Source organism: Ceratotherium simum, chromosome 20, assembly GCF_057802395.1.
Source record: "Ceratotherium simum simum isolate JZ-2026a chromosome 20, ASM5780239v1, whole genome shotgun sequence".
Lineage (NCBI taxonomy): Eukaryota > Metazoa > Chordata > Mammalia > Perissodactyla > Rhinocerotidae > Ceratotherium > Ceratotherium simum.
Genome location: NC_141919.1, coordinates 47,770,009 through 47,790,138, shown reverse-complemented (window position 1 = coordinate 47,790,138; position 20,130 = coordinate 47,770,009).

Here is a 20,130-nt window from a genome sequence, read left to right as displayed (position 1 = left end):
TTGCAACAGGCAGATGTTATCCTTGTACTAAAAGAAAAAGTGTTTACAGTGATGAAGTGAGTTGAAAGATATTATGTAATCAATGAGGGATTCGGAATTCGAAATTGAAAGTGGTGCTGACTCCAATTCCAATCCCTTTTTTAGTACAATAATAAATTTTTCATTTTTCTCTGTACTCTTGATTTAGCTATAATGTATAAACATATTAAATGAGATTCTCAAATTTCATACTTTTGCTACTAAGTGCAAAGTTATCAGTTCATATATTTATTTGATGCTGCAAAGACTTTTATTTGTTGCCATCTTTCAACTGTCTTCTTATTAAACATAAGTACATTCCTACACGTAAGAAGGAAGCAAAACTTGAAACCAAACTAATATGAAACAGTGATATAATTTATCGGATTGTCTATTTTGCTAAACTCACTGCCTTTCTTTAATTAATATTCAAATCATATACTTATTACTAAATAGTTAAGTCTCCTCTCCAAACCTAAAGGAAGTACTTCATCCTACTTTCTTGGCTAATGATATTCCAGAAACTACTAGGTAGCTGATAGATAGTTCTAACACTTATAAATTAATGGCAAAATATATTTTCCATTTACATCAAAGTGCCAGAAAGTTCTGAGGGAGATATACTGGTCATAAGAAAGAAATATAGGTTTTAGAGTTAGCACAGATACTAAAAAGATGGATTTCAAAACCTTAGTTTCTTTTTTTTTTTTTATGGGCAAATTCCTCTTTTTTTTTTAAATTTTTTGTTTATTGCAGTAACATTGGTTTATAACATTGTAAAAATTTCAGGTGTACATCATTGTACTTCTATTTCTGCATAGATTACATCATGAAGACTATAATGTCTAACACATAATGGTAAATGTGAGCCTCAAATGAGATTTACAAGGTAAGAAGTATGGCCTATCTTAGAGATGTATCCTTGAACTATCCTACTTCATGCACTGAAATTCTTGGACTTTCCAGCAAACAGAAATTGCAATGTTTTTATTCCTCTGCTCTATTTAAACCAAAAAATGATCATCTGAAAAAACAGAAATCAAGCTAGCTGTACATTAGATCAAGAAGCCTGCACAGACTAAACAGTAACCCCTGATCCATGACCTTAAGGGGCAATCTCAAGAGAGATTCCTTTGCCTTTTGAAGGTAGTAAAAAACAGAGTCATTTTCAAAAATGAGAACAGCCTTTTTTTTTAAATATATAAATATATAAAAAGCGTAGTTACTTGGCTGTCATCAAACCTGGATTTTTCAAAAAATCTCTTAGAAAATATAGAAAATGGTAATTCAATTCTATTTATAAAATCATCAAATGCTATTTAGAGCCAGGGTAGCTTAGTCATTTGACTTACTCTAGGGTTTACAATAGTCGGCTTGTTTGGGCACAGTTGCCAAAATTCATGAATGTCTAAACAGTGAGATGCAAGTCAACCTCTTGGAATTTAGTAAAAATGGATTGCTCAATAGCAGATGTCCTTTAAAAAAGATTAATCATAGCTGAAATAGCAACCACATGTATACTCATGCTTCTGAGTAGTTAGGAAAAGTGATTTCTCTCTAAGAACAAAATCAACTGCAATGAAAACTTACCAATCCAAAGGAGTGATGCATATTCTTCCTCTACGAGTTTGTGAGTTATTGTGAATTGGTGGAGAGAGGGTTATCTGAAATCGATGGAAGTTTATAACATCAAATGTGCGTAGGCGTGACTCATAACAGATAAAGTGAATTGGAAAAGTGAATGGATCTCCTAGAAGTGTGCAGTTTGTGTATTTCCACACAGCTTAGGTCAGTTGCATTCAGGATACTGTATTCTCCCAGGATTTCTTGAGACAAAATTGAACATAAGCAGATGTGAAATTTGAGTTATGCTCAAATTGTTTCCTAATATATCAATCCCACTGCAACAAATTTGTGTTTCAAAACAAACATGATAGCAGAACTGATTGTAGTTGGACCATGTAACAAGATAAGAATTTTTTTTCTACTTCATCTCTGGCTCTCCTTCTGAAACCTAGCAAAAATCAATGTCAATAATAATTGGAAAGATTTGGTAATGTGACTCAAGGCAGAAGAAGAGAAAGAAACTCTTTTAGAATGCAAATATACAGGGAATATGCTAAGAAGAAATCAGGATTTTTCTTGTCTTGCAAGTTCTGTCCTAACAAAGAGAATATAAAATGCATTTATGGCGGAACTTATTGAAACAATAAAACAATTCATCTGGCCAGAGTCTGTGGAAAAGAAATGCTTGTATCCTGAGGTTAGGGATTAAAAAAGCATCTTCAAAGGATGCTAGTGGTTTAAGTTCTTAAAAAAACATAAACCTGGAATTACACAAATCTGTGTGTTGGAAAATTCTAAATTCTCCTATTAAACAAATGGCTATTTAACATTTATGGTCCTCTTGAGAGTTTAATGAATGCAATTAAATATAAGACATTAATGCTTGGCTTAGTCCAGCCCATTGTGGGAAATGTAGTATGGAACTCATATGGCGCAAAAAAGACTTATATTTCCAAAGGCTTTGCTTACTAAGATGTATACCATGGAATACAGAATCATCCTAAAAGTTTCACATTCTGTGATATGCTGAGAAACTGTTATCAAATATAGGAATTCTGTATTTTTTTTAATTCAAAACTGACCCAAACTTATCCAATCAGGATTGTTGACTGTCTATGATAATTTGGATTACGAACACAGTCTTCCCTCCTTCTTCTGCGAACGTCAGACTCCTGTGCACTATGATTTATTATTGAAAGCTTCCAAGACTCCAGGCCAGGCTCAACTGCATAGTTAAGAAAGTTGCTCCACACTACACCCTACAAATCTGATAGTATTTTAATTTGGCTATAGAAAGAATTCTCAAATTTTCTTTTCTGTGTCTACCACACAACAGTTGTTGAAATATACATTTGCTTTTCACCCGTGACTTAAGATACAGAATTGAAGCTTATAATCTATATGAGATAGCATATTTTTAAACAAGAAAGCCTTTATTCCTTCCTAAAGCACAATAATTAGCCAATTACAATGATCTTTTTATAATGGTGACTCTATTGAGGATGGTGTATTGCAGACCCACTTGGAGATTAATTGATCACCCAGATCTATCTTTGCTTCTACTGTAGGGATATCTAAGTCACACAGACTATTCTACCATCAAAGAGGTAAAATATAAGAACATAATTAAATAAAATTGAAACAAGTTTTGCATCACTTAGAGATCAAAGAGTTCTGCTTTTCAGCATTAACTGGCTTCTATGACAAGTGTGGGGGTGAGCTTGAACATGTGACTAAATATTGAGGTGTAGGTGCTGGAAAGGACATGCCTATCTGTGTCTGGCTTGTCTGGAAACTCACAATCTCCCATTATTTATATATGTCATGACTTTTTCTCTTTCTCTTGTAAGTAGTGGTAAAGTCGCATACACAAACGAGCCGAGTCAAGATCTGAGATAAAGCCTTGTGTGCCAGTAACAAGACACTGAAATTGTGAGGTAAGCCTCTAGCTCAACTCACCATCTGACCACATCCTCTTTACCAGGGTTCTCTGGGTTACAGGTTCTGCCCCTGCACTAAGATCCCTAATTAATCTCAGCGCCATGGAAATGGCTTATATTATACAGAAAAAGGCAACCTCAACATTCCCAGGCTTTTCTGGGAGTCTGATACGTTCTTGCATCATGTGGATGTGGAATATCTTCTAAGGAAACATGGTGTCATAAGTTTCCGAATTCAAGGAGGAATTATTAGACAAAATATCTTAAACGTGAGGAGGCTCTTTTTCTGATAGGATTATAGATACTGTTAATCATTTACTCTCAGATGAAAATTTGGAAATTCTGGAGAATTCTAAGGGAAGGGATAACTTTAAATTCCAATGCTTAAAGTGGTCTGGCTGCCAGCTCAGGAAACATTAAGTTAGGGAAATGATAGCTGATTGTTGGATGATAAATAATCTAATGCAAATGATTATTAGTCCAATAGTCATAAAATTGCAGTACAAATTTTTGAAACTTTTTAAACAGTTGACACATAAATACAGAGGATTTTTATGTAGTTTTTGTTTATGTAGTTTGTATAATGTTTATGTAATACTCCTAGTGAGAGTAAGTTCTTGGACAAATTAAAATGGTTTGATAACTTGTCTTAAAAATAGCAATGTATCCTGTATCTGATCTTTTCACAGTGTGGAATATAATGGAAGTGTAGCATTCAATTTTATGTAAGATTATGAAAATTCAAACATATTTTTAGCTAAAATGACTTTTTAAAAGATTTATCCCTTGTAAACTTGAGGCAATGCTGCATGTAGATGTAGGAATTTCATATAAACTATGTCACAATGTTTATGTCGTCTCTCAGACAAGCTTTTCTATGATTGTGTTGTTCTGTAATTATAAGCCCCAAACGGTTTTAGGACTTCAGACTAATATTGAGTAAAGATAATAAATGAGCCATTTTTGGTTACCTGAAGTCTTTGGGCACCTATATAATTTCTATGAAGATTATAATTCATAAGAAGAAAATTTAAAAGTAATCAAACCTAGTTTTGTTTATATATCTCATCTGTACAATCCTTACTTACTCTTTTGTAATACTCCCATTAAGATGACAGCACAAGGGATTTTTTTTTTTTTTCTGCTTTTATGTTTATTTTCTTTGACAAGGGAACTAATCTAACCCTGGTGATGAACTTGACGCATTTTTTGATCAGCCTCTACTGAGTCGTATGAGAGGGGAAATCAAATTTTGAGTAAATATGAAAAATTACAGTTAGTTACCACTAAGTACTTCAGAAAAAGATAGCATTATATGAGATGGTTTTCTTCAAGTAATCATCAAGAATTAAACTTGACCTTTCTGTCCAGAGTTATTAATACAGTACCCTATGTTGAGTTTAGTTAACTTCTCTAATAGCTTCTTTTTTTTTTTTTTTTTTTTTTTTGTTTATTGCGGTAACTTTGGTTTATAACATTGTAAAAATTTCAGGTGTACATCATTGTACTTCTATTTCTGCATGGACTACATCATGTTCACCACCAAAATACTAATTTAAGATGACAGCACAAGGGATTATTTTATATAAGATACTGATAAAATTAATATAATGTCATCTGAATCTACCTATGGATCAATCTACACATATTTACATTAAAATCTATTAACATTATTAAAGAAATGATAACAAATTATAAGAATGAGGAAATCAATACTCAAGGGAAAAACTATCTTTGAATATCCAGTCTGTTCTTCAGAAGAAGCAATAAAAAGTTATTCTTTACATCTATTTTTGCTCAGATGCAAAAATACTTGCTAAGACCTGGTTAACTTATTGTACTTTGGCAAGATCTTGAATAATTTTTTTGACAAAAGTTATTTACTCTTAAAAAGCTGGATTTCCGAATAATTATTCTCACCGGCTCCTTTATTTTAATTACTGTCCTTCTAAATCTAGTCTGTAATCGTTTCTCAAGATTGTACAACCAGAGCTTGTGTGTACGTATTTATGTAATAAGTGTCCTCTCACAACTCTTTTTGATACTTACTGTCTTTTTAAAATTTAGGCCCCCAGTTCAGAATAATAAAACTGTTGGAGTTGGCTTTTATACGAAAACCATGTTTAGTATTTCCCAGATGGCCACTAAGTAGCTTCAAGGTTTATTCCCTCCCATATAAAAGGAGAATTCATAGAAATAAGTGTGCATATGTTTTCTCTGTATATTAATTAGCTTAACGCTTTTGTGAAAGTTATCCTATTTAGCAAGACCACAAGAAGGAAAGAACTGCCAATTTTAAAATATAGAAGTCGAACCTCTCTTGGATGAGTTGTGTACAAATAAAATATTATTGACATGACTGGGTTTCCAAAGAGTATGTTTCTGTGCACCTGGTTCGTTACAGATAGAAGCATACTCATGTTAATGTGCAGGGTGATGTTCTAATTTTCAAGAAATTAATATTTAATAAGATTTTAATCCTAGATTAAGCTATCCTCACCATTTTTGACAGCTAACACATACTTTGGTTGTTGAATTGAAGGCCCTGGAGTTTTGTCAGTGTTCTACTCACTATCCATAACGTCTTTTTTTAGCCTGAGGACAATCTTGACTTAGTCCTTATGAAATAGTTACGTGCCATATATCAGAAGGAGGATTCCATTTACCTCCATTCTGATATTATTGATTGAGTGGTTGTAAATAATTTATTGCAACAGTCTTACCAAAAAGCGGTTTTTCTTTTCCCTTATGCTTGCTGAAGTCCTCTTCTAAAAGCTACAGGATAGAAGAAAGAAGCAGTAAAAGAACAATAATTTGAGTAAAGTACTATAATTCCTCTTAACTATTGGTAGTGCAAGAAAAAGATTTGTGAGTAGATCCTTCCCAATGAAAGCCGACCTCAAGATCTTCAACAGACTCCTTCAGAAGATTTAACTGAACCGATCCAGGATTTCCAGGGCTCTTTTAGTCCGCAGCTCAGAGCAGAATAAAAATAGCTGCTGGGCAACCAAAGATTATTGAACTAAGTATAATTATATAGAATTGAATGAAACTTACAAAGAAAATTGTGGCTGTTTAATTAAAATATTTTTGATATGGTTTTTGCCATTTTAAGTAGAGATGTGAGCAAAAATCCTTCTTTTTGAAATATGGATCAAATTAATTTGGTTAAAATCTATCCATGAGAGCTTAAAGTTGACTAAAAGGTGATTCCAAATAATTAAAACTGATTTTAATTTTTAGCTTAGCCTACTTTCTCAGCCTGACATGGGACATGTCACAGATCACATATCACGGCCCCAAATAGATTAATATTTGTGAAAATCTTGCATTAAAAAGGAGAAGCCAAGGATTATAGAATCATCTTAAAGCTGTCCACCTTGTGAAAAACTAGGGTACTCTGTGGTCCTTGTTTCTTTTAATCTTAATGAGGAGCTTCATATACACATATTCAAATGTTATCTGACTATAAACCAGTTTACATAGAGCTGTTATATGTAATTTAAAGTATGCATGTTGCCTTATTTTTTCTGTCATAGTTTTGAAATGCAGAAGTTGGACTATGTGTTACACTATGCTATTACAAGTAAAAAAAAAAAATCAAAGCTCTAAAATTGTCTATGGATTTTTTTCCCAAACAAATACTGTTATGTTAAATTTCCTATACAATTTCAACCTTTGCATAGATCAAGCCCCTCTAAGTCAACCCTAAATAATATTCTCTGTATCCTAGGCTCAAAAAACCTTCAACTAAGTCAACTAAGTTACATAAATTTTCTGATTTTTTATCTCTTTACCGTAAAAAAATGGAGAATAGTGATATATACCTCCCAGGAAAATTTAAGTTTTAAATCAAATACCATATCTGTAAGAGTCAGTGCATTTAAGAGGTTTAGAGGAAAGGCTTAAAATCCAGCTGCCTGGTTAACTGGTATTTACTTCCCATATGACTTAGGCTAAGTTACTTACTTTCCCTGTGTTTTAACCTCTCTAAAACGGTGACATAATGGTACCTTCCCTGTACAGTTGATAGAGGATTAATGGAGACAGTCCATGAAATGCACTTAGAACAGTGTCTGATACACAGTTGAGACCTAAAATTCAGTCAGTATCTTATCTTCCAGGCTCATTGGTTGTTCACTGCCAGTATCTCTTCTGATGAGTTGATGTCCATGCTATTATGTACGTATTGGGAAGAAATAGAAATTTTACTTGAAAAGATAGCAGAATTTCCTTGAGAAAAGATAATTGTTAGCAAAATCTTTATAGGTCATTGTTGTCATAACATTCAGAGCATAGATAATATTAGCTAGAAGTGCAAAACGTCTATTTTCTCTGAATAAAAAGAGGAATTCATTTTTCCGTGAAGATTCCATGAAACAACATTGACCTGATCCAGTAATAATCCAGATAAACTGGCAAGAATAGGCACAGATTTTAGAGAAAAAGGTCTAAGCAAAATGGTGATACTGCCTTTCAAAGAAGAAATAACCATTGAGAAATTTTTAGAGCAAGATATGGCCTAGGATATGTCAACACATGTCTAATATTTAAATTAAATTTTAAATTGTTCTGTATGTTACCCTAAATATTATATGTTTGTCTGCAATATGTTTTGTATGTTATTCTACTCTTATCCTTTATCAGAATCTTCACAAAAATCTGACTACATACAAATTCAGTACATGAGGTCTTTTAGAGAAAATTAAGGGAAAGAGGCTCTTTCCCCATACCTACAGAGATCCAGGATAGAGAGAAAAAGATGCAAGAAAAGAGTCCCAAGAAAAAGTAAGTATATATCTGAGGTGAGTAGGAGAAATGTATAACTCCCAGGAACTTCCAGAGAATGGGAGACAGTCTGAATGCAGGTTTGAACCATTTATAAATAGCATGGGTGAAGGAACTCCAGCAGGCTGGAGAATTTGTGCAATTAGCAGCTAAAGTCTTGGTTATATAAAGACTATTTAATGTATCGTTGTGCTTTTAAACAAACAAAACATTATATATGTATATATACTAGAAAAGACACAGGCTTTAACATCATAAATGATTAATTATATAGAAAGAGTAGCTTATGGTATGCACCACACAAATGTTAATAGACATGTTTTTGAAGACCATTTAAGTTCAATGACAATTCTTAAGATCTGTTTTTATGCCAATACATTTATGCCAAAATATCTTATGTCAATATAATTCTTTAACATGAATTTCCCTTGCGATTAATGTTCTAAAATATCTTTTCATGTGCTTATTGGTCATTCATATGTCTCTCTTTTTTATTTATACAATTTTCAAATTATATATTTTAGGTTTTTCTTATTATATTAGAGAATTTAGTATTTCAAAAGTAATACACTATATTCATAAAGTATGTTTGAGACACAGTTCTATCATCTTTAAAGGCCATTACAGATATAAGCCCTGCTTATCATCTAATCTATCATCGAATAGTTTTTTTTTAACAGCTTTATTGAGAGAGGATTCACATACACACAATTCACCTATTTGAAGTATACAATTCAGTGGCTTTTAGTATATTTGAAGTTGTGTAACCATCACCACAACCAATTTTCATCACCCCCAAAAGAAATCCCACCCTCCTTAGCCATCATGTTCTAGCTACCTCCTCCCCTCAGTTGCAGGCAACCACTAATCTACTTATATCTCTATAGATTTGCCTGTTCTGGACATTTCATATAAATGGAATCATATGATACGCGGCCTTCTGAGTCTCATTTCTTTTCCTTAAAGTTTTCAAGGCCCATCCATGTTGTAGCATATTTTAGTACTGCATTTCTTTTTTTCCCAGTTTTATTCAAGTATAATTAACAAATAAAAATTGTATATAATTAATGTGTACAATGTGATGTTTTAATATACATATGCATTGTGAAATAATTACCACAATCAAGTTAATTAAAATACTCATCATTTCATATAGTTACCACTTTTGTGTATGGTAAAAACACTAGAGATCTATTCTGTTAGCAAATTTCAAGTATCCAATACATTACTATTGACTACAGTCACCATCATGTACATTAGGTCTCCAGAACTTATTCATCTTATAAGTGAAAATTTGTATGCTTGGCCAACAGCTTTTGAAAAATACAATTTGATTGTCATGTTTTCATGATTTTATTATTTTACCTTTTGGAATATTTTGGACTATTAAGAGTTGTACATTTAAACATTTAATCATGTTTCATTTTATTCTGATAATATGTACAACGCAATAAGTATAAAAACTACAAGCTTATTGGGTCATAAGAATTCTTCATATAATCTGGACATAAGTCATTTGCCAGATATATTTATAGTGAATATTTTGTCCATTTCTGTGCTTTGTTTTTTGCTTTCTCATAGACACTTTTGAGAAAAGTTTTTAATTTCGGTAAACTCCCATTTATTATTTTTTTATAGCTCATTCTTTTTTTGTCCTAAGAAATCTTTACTTATTCTAACTCACGATGATTTTTTCCTGTTTTCTTCTAAAACATTTATAATTTACCTTTTACATTTAAGTCTATAATCTAGTTTGAGTTAATTTTTCAGTATAATTTTTCAATATAAAGTAAGAGTCAGTGTTCATTGGATTCCTTGTGGAAACCCAGTGTTCCCAGCATCATCTGCTGAAGAGACTTTCCTTCCCCATTGATTTACCATAGAACCTTAATAAATATCAAATGAATATATATGTATGTCTATGCCTAGATATTCAATTATATTCCATTAATCTATATGCTTATCATTTTACATTATCTTGATAATAGTGGCTTTATAATAGGTGTTGAAATCAGTTAGCGTACGCCTTATAACTGTGTTATTTTAAAAAATCATTTGTACCATTATGGATCATTTGCATTTCCACATAAATTTTAAGACCAGCTTTTCAGTTTCTAAATATAAACTGATTGAAATTTATATTTATTGAGGAGTTAATTTTCCTAAAAGCATTCCAACACTCAGCTGGAGCTTTGACAATGCTACACATTTATATTAGCTGTTGTCATTTTTGTTTTGTTATTTGGTTGTTCATTTGATATTCCTTTTCCAATCCCAATAGCTGGGCAGTTAATAGACGTCTCAGAATGCTCTAACGACGCAAGGTTGTGCTACTCATCAGTTTGCTGGAGCTAAGAAAGAAGGCACAAAAATTGTCAAATCATGTGCTGCAATTTAACACTTTAGAGAGAGAGAGAATATATGAATAAACTTTATAAAATCTGTAAATAAATACAACTAATATATATACACATATGTAGTATAGACCCATGATCCCAATAATTAGATGTCATTCCTTCTATGTTTTGATTTTGATATAGTGAATATAATTTCATGGAATATCATTCTGTTTATAACCTCACAATATATTTTGCTTCACTAAAACATGCAGAAAGCATAAAGAAAGTAGTATCAAATAGTATTGATCTGGGTCTTGAGAATCTTCTAGGAGGAAACATTCAAGGTATCCATGATAAGTTTCAATACACATGGATTCTTTAGTAGGTAAACATACTAAAAACAAAAGCATTAGAGAAGACTTTCTTAAACTTTTTGTTCCCTGCACACCTCTGGATGGCTGGTGCAGCCCATGGACCCACTTACAGAATAACACTTCTAAATACATGCATATTCCACAGGGGCACAGAAGAAAGCAGCAACCCTAATGTGGAATGGCTATATCTGTAATATCTTTTGGTGACCAAATCACAGTTATTATCAATACTCTATGCTTTGTTGCCTATAATGATAAGGAACTCAAAGAGAATGCTTAATTTAATTAAATGTTACTAAAAATGAAAGCATGATTTTTTTCTTCCCATGTTTACAGACTTCCTGGATTCAAAACGTGAAGCCCCTGGATGTATATGAACTGCTTAAGAATAATACCTGAATTAGTGAAGAGAAAATGGCATTTATTATAACCAAGAGGAGTATCAGTGTATTAGTAAATTTTCCTAGGAAGGGTATTAAATATTTCATTATACTATATATTGCATGTGCTTAGTAAACAATCCACACTGGTTTAAGATGATCATATTCAGGTATGTATTGATGATGATTAACAAATATAAAAATACTGAAAATTTTAAAACTACTGAAGATGAAAAAGATACTGAAAGTTATAGATGATTTCAATGTAGAGTAAAAATTTGAGTTTAATTTAAATATTCTGACACTTTGTCAAATATTTATTAGAATAGGAGTTGCAAAGACACATCATAAGATATGTGCCCTGCTCTTGTAGAGTTTATCATCTAAGGAAAGAAGACTTTGATTTCCTTTCTAACTGAATTTTCTCCCTCCTTTGCTACCAGATTTTTCACCTGAATGGTTCTTAGCCTCTACTGATTGTGTCCAGCGCCTGTCGTGGGGCCTGAATGAGAGTAGAGAGTCCCAGGATGTGTCATTAGACTTGACACACTAGGTAGGGGATAATAGACAAAATGACAGTAGAAATTCAGTATGCCAAGCAACACTTGATCTCCATGACAATTTGCAAATGTCAATCTTTGTACTTTCAAAAGCTAAATACTTTGATTACTAAGAGAAGCAAGGCATCTCCCCAGATAGAAATGAAGTAACAGGAAAGATAGCAGATTGTTCATGAGCAGTAAAAATCAAATTACTATTTAAAAATTCATAAATATAGCTCTGGAGAGAGAACAAGTAATAGCAAAAACAGACTCCCTTTTCTTGTAAGTTGCTGGAGCAGGAAATGATAGTGTGCATGTAAGTAGCAGAAGCCCAGAGCACGAACTGGGCACGTTAAGAAGACCAGATCTGGAGTGTCAGTTAGAGGGATGCTGAGTTCATCAGAAGCACTAGAACTGCGTCTCCTGCAGAAGAGTAACTAAGAACAAATTCAATCTAGTGAACAATGCAATAGCATGGCAATGATGAAATGTTACAAGTTACCAGGGTTTGCAGGAAAGAACACCTCAAATGAGAATAATCTTATGTGCAAGCTTAAATATCAAGAGAGCTTGGAAGATTCCCTGTGGGATGATTCGGGATGATCAAGCATTTCTCATATTTAAGCTTGCACATATGATTATTCTTGTTTGTCCCCAAATATATTTTCTCATTCAGGTGTTCTGTTGGCTAAAATTCTAAAATCTCTGTCTCTTTTGAAAATGCAAATGATGAAAAGATTTTACAGAAAACATTGTTAATCAATAACCAGCGTATGCAACCATTGAGTGGATTTTATTAAGTGCTTACTATGCTCCAGGCACTATATTAGCCCAATGGAAACAAAGGCAAAAACAAGTGGAAAAAAGAACAACCCAGAGGGCCAGCACCGTGGGGTAGCAGTTAAGTGTGCGCACTCCGCTTTGGCGGCCCAGGTTCACAGGTTCCCAGCCAGGCGCGGACTGATGCACCGCTTGTCAGGCCATGCTGTGGCGGCGTCCCATATACAGCAGAGGAAGATGGGCACGGATGTTAGCCCAGGGTCAATCTTCCTCAGCGAAAAGAGGAGGATTGGCATCGGATGTTAGCTCAGAGCTAATCTTCCTCACAAAAAAAAAAGACCAACCCAGAGTCGGGAGGTAGTAAGTGTTAAAACTGAATGAAGCCCGGTATATTCAAGCTACGAAACATAGAAGCAAGCATCTCGCTGTGCTTGGAACAGGGACAGGGGCCACAGAAAAGTTTGAACTTTGAGCTGAGAGATGAAGGATGAGTTTGTTTTCTCCAGGTATACAAGATGAGGGTGAAAATTCTAGAAAAAAATGGAACAATGCATGCAAAACACAGAAAAATGAGAGGTCATGGTATTACCGTGCATTACTGCCTGCGCGAATGAATTTACTTTCCCTCTCCCAGCTCATTTCTATTGGGTAGGATGGCAACACTGATATCTATAACATAAAGAAAGCCGAAAAGGAAGAAAAGGACATAAGAGAGGCATGTTTCTTCCTTTTCCAATTGTGATTTGGACAGTCCTTGCTCACAGAGGAGAAACGTGGTTTATTCATGATTGGCACATAATGATATCATAAACACTTAACTCTTAGATTGCTTTTAAGTTTTCAAAGTATTTTCTTATGAACCGAACAGATAAGAAAAAATAAGAGTTTAAACGGCTATTAGAATGATTTAGCAGTATATCCTCAACCAACTGACTTTTCTCCCTTACTCCAAGTAGAGCCAACACTTTCTTTCTATTTCACATAATTCACCCTGGGCTGCTCTTGAATTTATAAAGGCAATAAGAAAGAGAAAACATAGGCTGCTCATTAGCAGCATATATGGCTTTCTGATCAGGATGGATCTTGTTGGTAATTCCATTTTCTGCTGAAGGCACTGCGTGGCAGACTAATTGCTGGCTATAAAGGTTGTACTCATTATGCTACACTTATCAACCCCTGGGGAAAAATGTTGTTTTGCTAGCCACCATGCTGCCTAATACTGATTTTTAAAAACAGTCCCATTGATTTGTACAGGTCTTGTAATTTGTGTCTTTCCTCTTTATACTCTACACCTCTCTAGATTCTTAATGTGTATTTTACGCCTTCTTGTTTAGTCAAGTCACGATCCTGTGGAATACTAGATGAGCTCAAAATGTTTAATTGTTGACCTTGCTGAATCCTACTGTGTGAAGCCTAATTGTCAGAAGAAGGAGGTCACAGCAGTGAGAAAGAGAGTATAGATTATATATAACTGCAGTCAATTGCTTCCGGGGGAAAGATATCTGAACTCTTAGGGCCTATAACATTGATGGAGACCTTCCTCCTAAAGAGATGGTGTTGTACCCATAAAATACAGAGGATGAGTTACATAAGCTATCGTCCCTTGTGAGGGGAAGAAGATGAATCAGTTCATTGTTGAATGAAGAGAGCGTGTGCTCAGTTTTCCATATTATCTGAGAAAAGCTCTTTAGAATTGACCGTGTGTAAAGAAAATGCATTTTCTACACACTAAAATAGAACCTTCTTTCTCTGTGTAAGATCCAATTTAAACAAGAGATGATGAATAATTTTAGATTGATTATTCACCACAAGGAACATATAAAAGAAGATAGGAGGAACCAGCTTCAAAAAATATATACTAGGAATGGAAAAAGTAGTGATGTAATATAAATAATTGTGGTCAGATTGCCGCATACATATCCCTTGGTGTCCTCTTTGGATTAACATGCCTAGAACAGCATGAAGTAATTCCATGCACACACCTGTGTGCATATATTAAATAGATTCTAAAAATCATAACTTTATCTTTCCTCGTCTAAATTCTCTACTGTTTATTTAAACTAGGAGATTTGCTTGGTGAAAATGGCACATAAATGTTTTATTTTTGCAGGCTGTCTGGTGCAAATAGCTAACATTTTTTCATTTTATTATAATTCAAGGATAATTTCAAGTAAATTTTAGATAAATGTGAAAAGAGCAGGTTTTTATAATTTCTTTTTTGAAAAAACAAGATTTTAAAAATAACTAGTAATATGCTTAAAATAAATGTAGAATGAACATTCTCAAATAAGGCTACTAAATTGGTAGGGTGTTATATTCCATAATCAATCACAGGAAAGGAAAATGACAATTATAGAAAATATTAATTACAATGATGCATAGCAATGTTAATTTTTTGTTGCACAATTAATGTTTATTATAGAATACCAATTGAGTATAATTTAAATAGCAATATAGCACTTTTCATCTCTATTTTTCAGTTGTAGGAAAGAGTTTAGAAATATGTTTTAATATAGGGAAGTCTTTGAAAGAAATGATGATGTAAGTTCGCTTCCTCAGAAGGGTTCATGTAGCACATGTTCTCAGAGGGGAGAGAAAATGATCATTCCATCCTTTTCCAGACAGTGATGAGACCCTGCGTAAGTGGTGAGTCATTGATTGGGAAGCTAGTGCTCCACACAGCCTCCAGCTAGACAGTTCCCTGTTCTGTTCTGACATGTAGCTTGCAAAGCCAGGCCTCCAGAATGTTTCATCACCACATGACGGAAATAGAGTTGGGCTAATTCAATGCTGTCGTTCATTCTCCTGTTCATTTAACAAATATAAATGGACGTCAGATTCTGTGCTGGGTTCTGAGAGCACAGAAAGGAAAAATAAGTTTTCTGCCTTGAAACTCTGTCTACTTTGGGATAAAATAAATACAAAATAAATAGCTTAAATTGACAGATGTCATAATGGAGCATAGAAGGAGAGATGGCTTAGAGGAGAGGTCTACAAAACAGGGTCCAGTCAGGAGACAGATACCACTCCATTTATTTTAACAGAGATATTTTAATAAACACAATTGTGAGCATTGTTGGAGAACTGTTACGGCAAACAGAGGAGCATTGAACTATCACAGTGGTAGTAACTGCAGGAAGCAGTTAACACCCCTTGGCTGAGCTAACAGAGAAGGGGTTGAAATTATTAAAGTTTAAAAGTCAAGAGGAGGGGCTCTGTGGAGCTGGAACTCTGACTTCTAAGGAGGGGGCACCGCAGGCCTGGTATGTACCTCTCAGGACCTCAGGGAGCAGGTGCTCATGCCTTGAGGGATGTTCTGATGTCTCCAAGGGGTCACAATGAGGCTGGTTCTAGGAACGTTGAAAAAACTGGACACTGTAATCAACGATTATTACTAAAGTGAATCACCACCACCCAAGTCAAGGTGCACTGCTGTGGTGATGCTGACAGGAACAAAAAGCAAGCCTGAAACTGAAAGGGAAACAAGAAGAACCAAAACCCTTCTCCCTCCTCTGACTTGCTAGTCTCCCTCTAATGCCTCCAGTGGCAGAAACTAATAGGGATCCAGCTAGCAAAGTGAAATATGTTTTACAGAGTCCTTGCTGAGCATAGGAGAGCAAGTTTTAATCTGAAAAACAAGAGTTTATTAACTGGCACATCAGCTAAATGTTGAGAAATAAAGGGCAGTAAAACAAGCAAAAGCTTCACAAGAGAAGGGATCCTGAGCTGAAGATGAAAGAGGGAGCAAGAGTTTTCTAGAGTGAGGTAAGAAATTTGGGATGAGCCAGGATAAAGAATCATGGTTCACCAGAAGGGAAAGCTAAGACGCATGACTTACCAGGACTAACAGTGGGAACATATATTTGAAAGGAGAAGCAGATAAAACTGGTTGGATTAATGAAGGCTGTCAGATAATGAAAACCTGAGAACATCAGGGAGTAATTTAGATAAACATTCACTATGCAGCCATTGAAGTCTGTAAGGGAAGCTAGTACTGTGAGGTAGATACTATTTCTTAAGGAAGCCTGAAGTGGTTACAGGTTTCAGGATGGGTTAGAAGGAATGGGGAAAGAAGGAGGTTGGATTAGAGTCCAGAAAAGGAACTATTCTCATAATATAGAATCATGGTGATGAGGGTGGCCGTAAGAGAGTCAGTGCTGACAAATTCCAGAAAACAAGAACCTGACATTCAAATATCAAATATCTTTAATAGAAACAAATGCAACTTCTTGCATAGTGAATCATCATGCCAACAACTCATTATTTTAAATTTAAGACAAATTAACAAGTTGGCATTGGGAGGCTGAAAATGTAGATTATAATCATCAACAGTGAGGAGATTACCTAGATAATGAAAATAAATGTCTCACAAGTATATATCTTGAAAGAAGAGGGCACATAAAAACAATCAGACCTTTGAGAGACAACATCCAAAGGTAAGGAGAAGAAAAAATCGGTAAAATGGTAAAGAGAAGAATAAATCAAAGACATGAGAGCATTTCAAAGAGTCCCATGATATGGAACCAGAATGAAGACAGCATTTCAAAAGAGGAAAGGTTGTTCAGTTTCTACAGTTGTGAACAACACATCAAAGAACATATGATCTAAGATGATGCAATCTGTTTTGTGTAGGAGGGGATAAGACAACCTTTGAGAAATCAATTTCTGTAGAATGGAAGGGCTAGAATCCAAAGTGCAAAGTATTAAGGCAGAAGGGTTATTGAAAAAGATGGAAGATTTTAGAAATCAAAATAAACAAGAAAATATGGCAATTCTCAAGAAAGTTAATTTTGAAATCAGAAGGCCTTATAGCTAATTCCAAGAATGGACTTTTCTTCTTTATGCTTTGGAACATTATAAATTTAAAGAACTATTAGCATCTACTCTTTGGGAATCTTATTATGTGCCCTACAGCCTTGTGCTAAACATTTGGCACATATTATCACATTTAAGCCTCACCTTTTAAGATAGAAATTATGTTTATTCAACAGACCAGGAGACTAGATTTAAGAGAAAAGTAGCATCATTTAGGTCACTAGTGTAGTATGTATTAAAATCTTCGAACTGTATTTATGGATTTGCCTATTGCTCCCTTTATTTTTCACAGTTAATTTTTTTATAATTTTAAAGCTCTTTAATTAGGCACACACGTTTATGATTGTTATATCTTCCCGATAAATTGAACTTGATTATGAATTATCATTTATTTCTGCTAAGACTCACTATCTCAAGATCCACACAGATATTAACATAGACAAAGCAGCCTTCTCTTATTTACTTTTTGAATGGTTTACCTTTTTTCATCCTTTTTTTTCAAACCTAGCTATGGCTTTCTATTTCAAATTAATCTCTTTTACACAGTATGTAGTCAGGACTTCCTATTTTATCTAGCCTGATGATATCTATTTTTAATGGGAATATTTAGTCAGTTTACATTTAGTGGAATTCTTTATGTGATTGGATTTGGAGCCTCCATTGTTTAATTTTTCTCATCTAAACTATTCCACATTTTCCACCTACTTTTGGATTAATCAAAAAATTTTATTATTCTATTTTCTTTATTGCTGTTTTTAGCTGTATCTATTTTTTAAAATTATTAATGTAGGGATTACAGTACTTTGTCTCTTATTAGAATCTACATACAGGTAATATGCTTCATGTAAAATATAAGAACCTTGCACACTTTAATTCCCTTTACACTACCATATTCTTGGTAATATTGTTTTCATATTTTACAACTACCTATGCTATAAATCTCACAATTGATAATTTTTTGCATAAACTGTCAACTGACTTTTACATAAATGAAAGGAAGAAAAATTTATATGTTCTTTAAAGTTACTCAGGTTGATCTTCCTTCCAGTGGTATTCTTTCTTTCCTATAGATGCATATTTTCCATCACCTAGGCTGCTGTCATTTCCCTTCAGCCTGTAGAAGTTCCTCCACATTTCTATATAGTGCAGGTATAGTGGTCACAAATTCTCCTAGTTTTTGTTTATCTGAAAAAGTATTTGGCTTGATATTTGAATGATATTTTCACTAGATATTGAATACAGGTAGTCCTCACTTTATATGATTCTGATATGCTTGAGTTTCAGTTACCAAGGTTAGTTAAATGATACCAATCCCCCACAGTATGGTTGTAATTTCAGTTACCACAGTGTATTAACTGTGAGAAACTGCATAAAGTTTAAACCTAGCTACTTTGCTACAGTCCACAAATCACCATGTAAGTAACCGATCCATATCATAATTAGCGACCAATCACATCACTTCTTTCAAAGTCATTCAGTGATTGATCACTGCATATCTGTTGCTCAGTTTAAGTACAGGGAGCAAAGGATGTCATTGTGTCACTTTCTTGTCTCAGTGATAAACTCATACGACCTTGTACAAAAATGGATAATCAAGAAAGGGAATTGGTCAACAAGAGCAGCAAAAGAACAAAAATGGATAATCAAGAAAGGGAATTGGTCAACAAGTGCAGCAAAAGAACAAAAAGTTATAATGCTTGAAGTGGAATTTGAATTGAACATAAATGGAGTTATGGAAGAAATAGCCGACTATCAGAATGTTGTCACTGCTGTCATTTGAGAGACTCTACATATGCGTCCAGTAAACAGGCACGTTCTCAATCCACTAACCTGTTAAAATGTACAATGATTCTAAAGTGAAGGTTCTTCATATTTGGAGATCGAAAGCCTATGTAATAATTTTATGAAAGCTGTAAAAGCCATTTTCAGAATAATGCACATGAATGTAATCCTCTGCACCAAGCTTCAGGGATTCACACAAACACTGAAGCCCAATTAAAAATAAAAATAAGAAAATAAAACAAAAGCGCAGAATGGAAACAATTTTTTTTTATTTCTCGGGTAAACTATTTATGCTCTATGTTAAAAACTGAATCTACTTCAAAGAAAACACGTAGTAAAAGATAAAAGTAATTAAAAAAATTCTGAACCAATGTGGAAAATTTACACTCAAAAACATGAGTGTGATTAAATATATAACTGGCATGAATGTAATATTAAGCTGCTAAACATACAGCTTTCAGAAGTGCAAATTCCCAAATGCCTGAAGGAACCCTAGTGTTACTTTGAAGGCGCTGCTCCCTCAGGAATCTTGGGTAAATGTTGCTGAATACACTGGTCCTTGAAACCTTTTAAACCAGACTATCTCGTATGTTTTAAACAGTAGGATTCCTAGTTCTATTTCAGTTGAATAAGGGTTATCATTTATTTTAAAAAATAAAAAACAACTGACTGTAGAAAGAGTGCAGATTCTAATCTAAGCACCAGCTTCTATTTTTAACATTAGACACCATCACAATGTGATGTGTTCAACTGTGACTGTGAACGTGGCTCAGTTAAATTCCACCCTCTACTACCACCCACTGGCA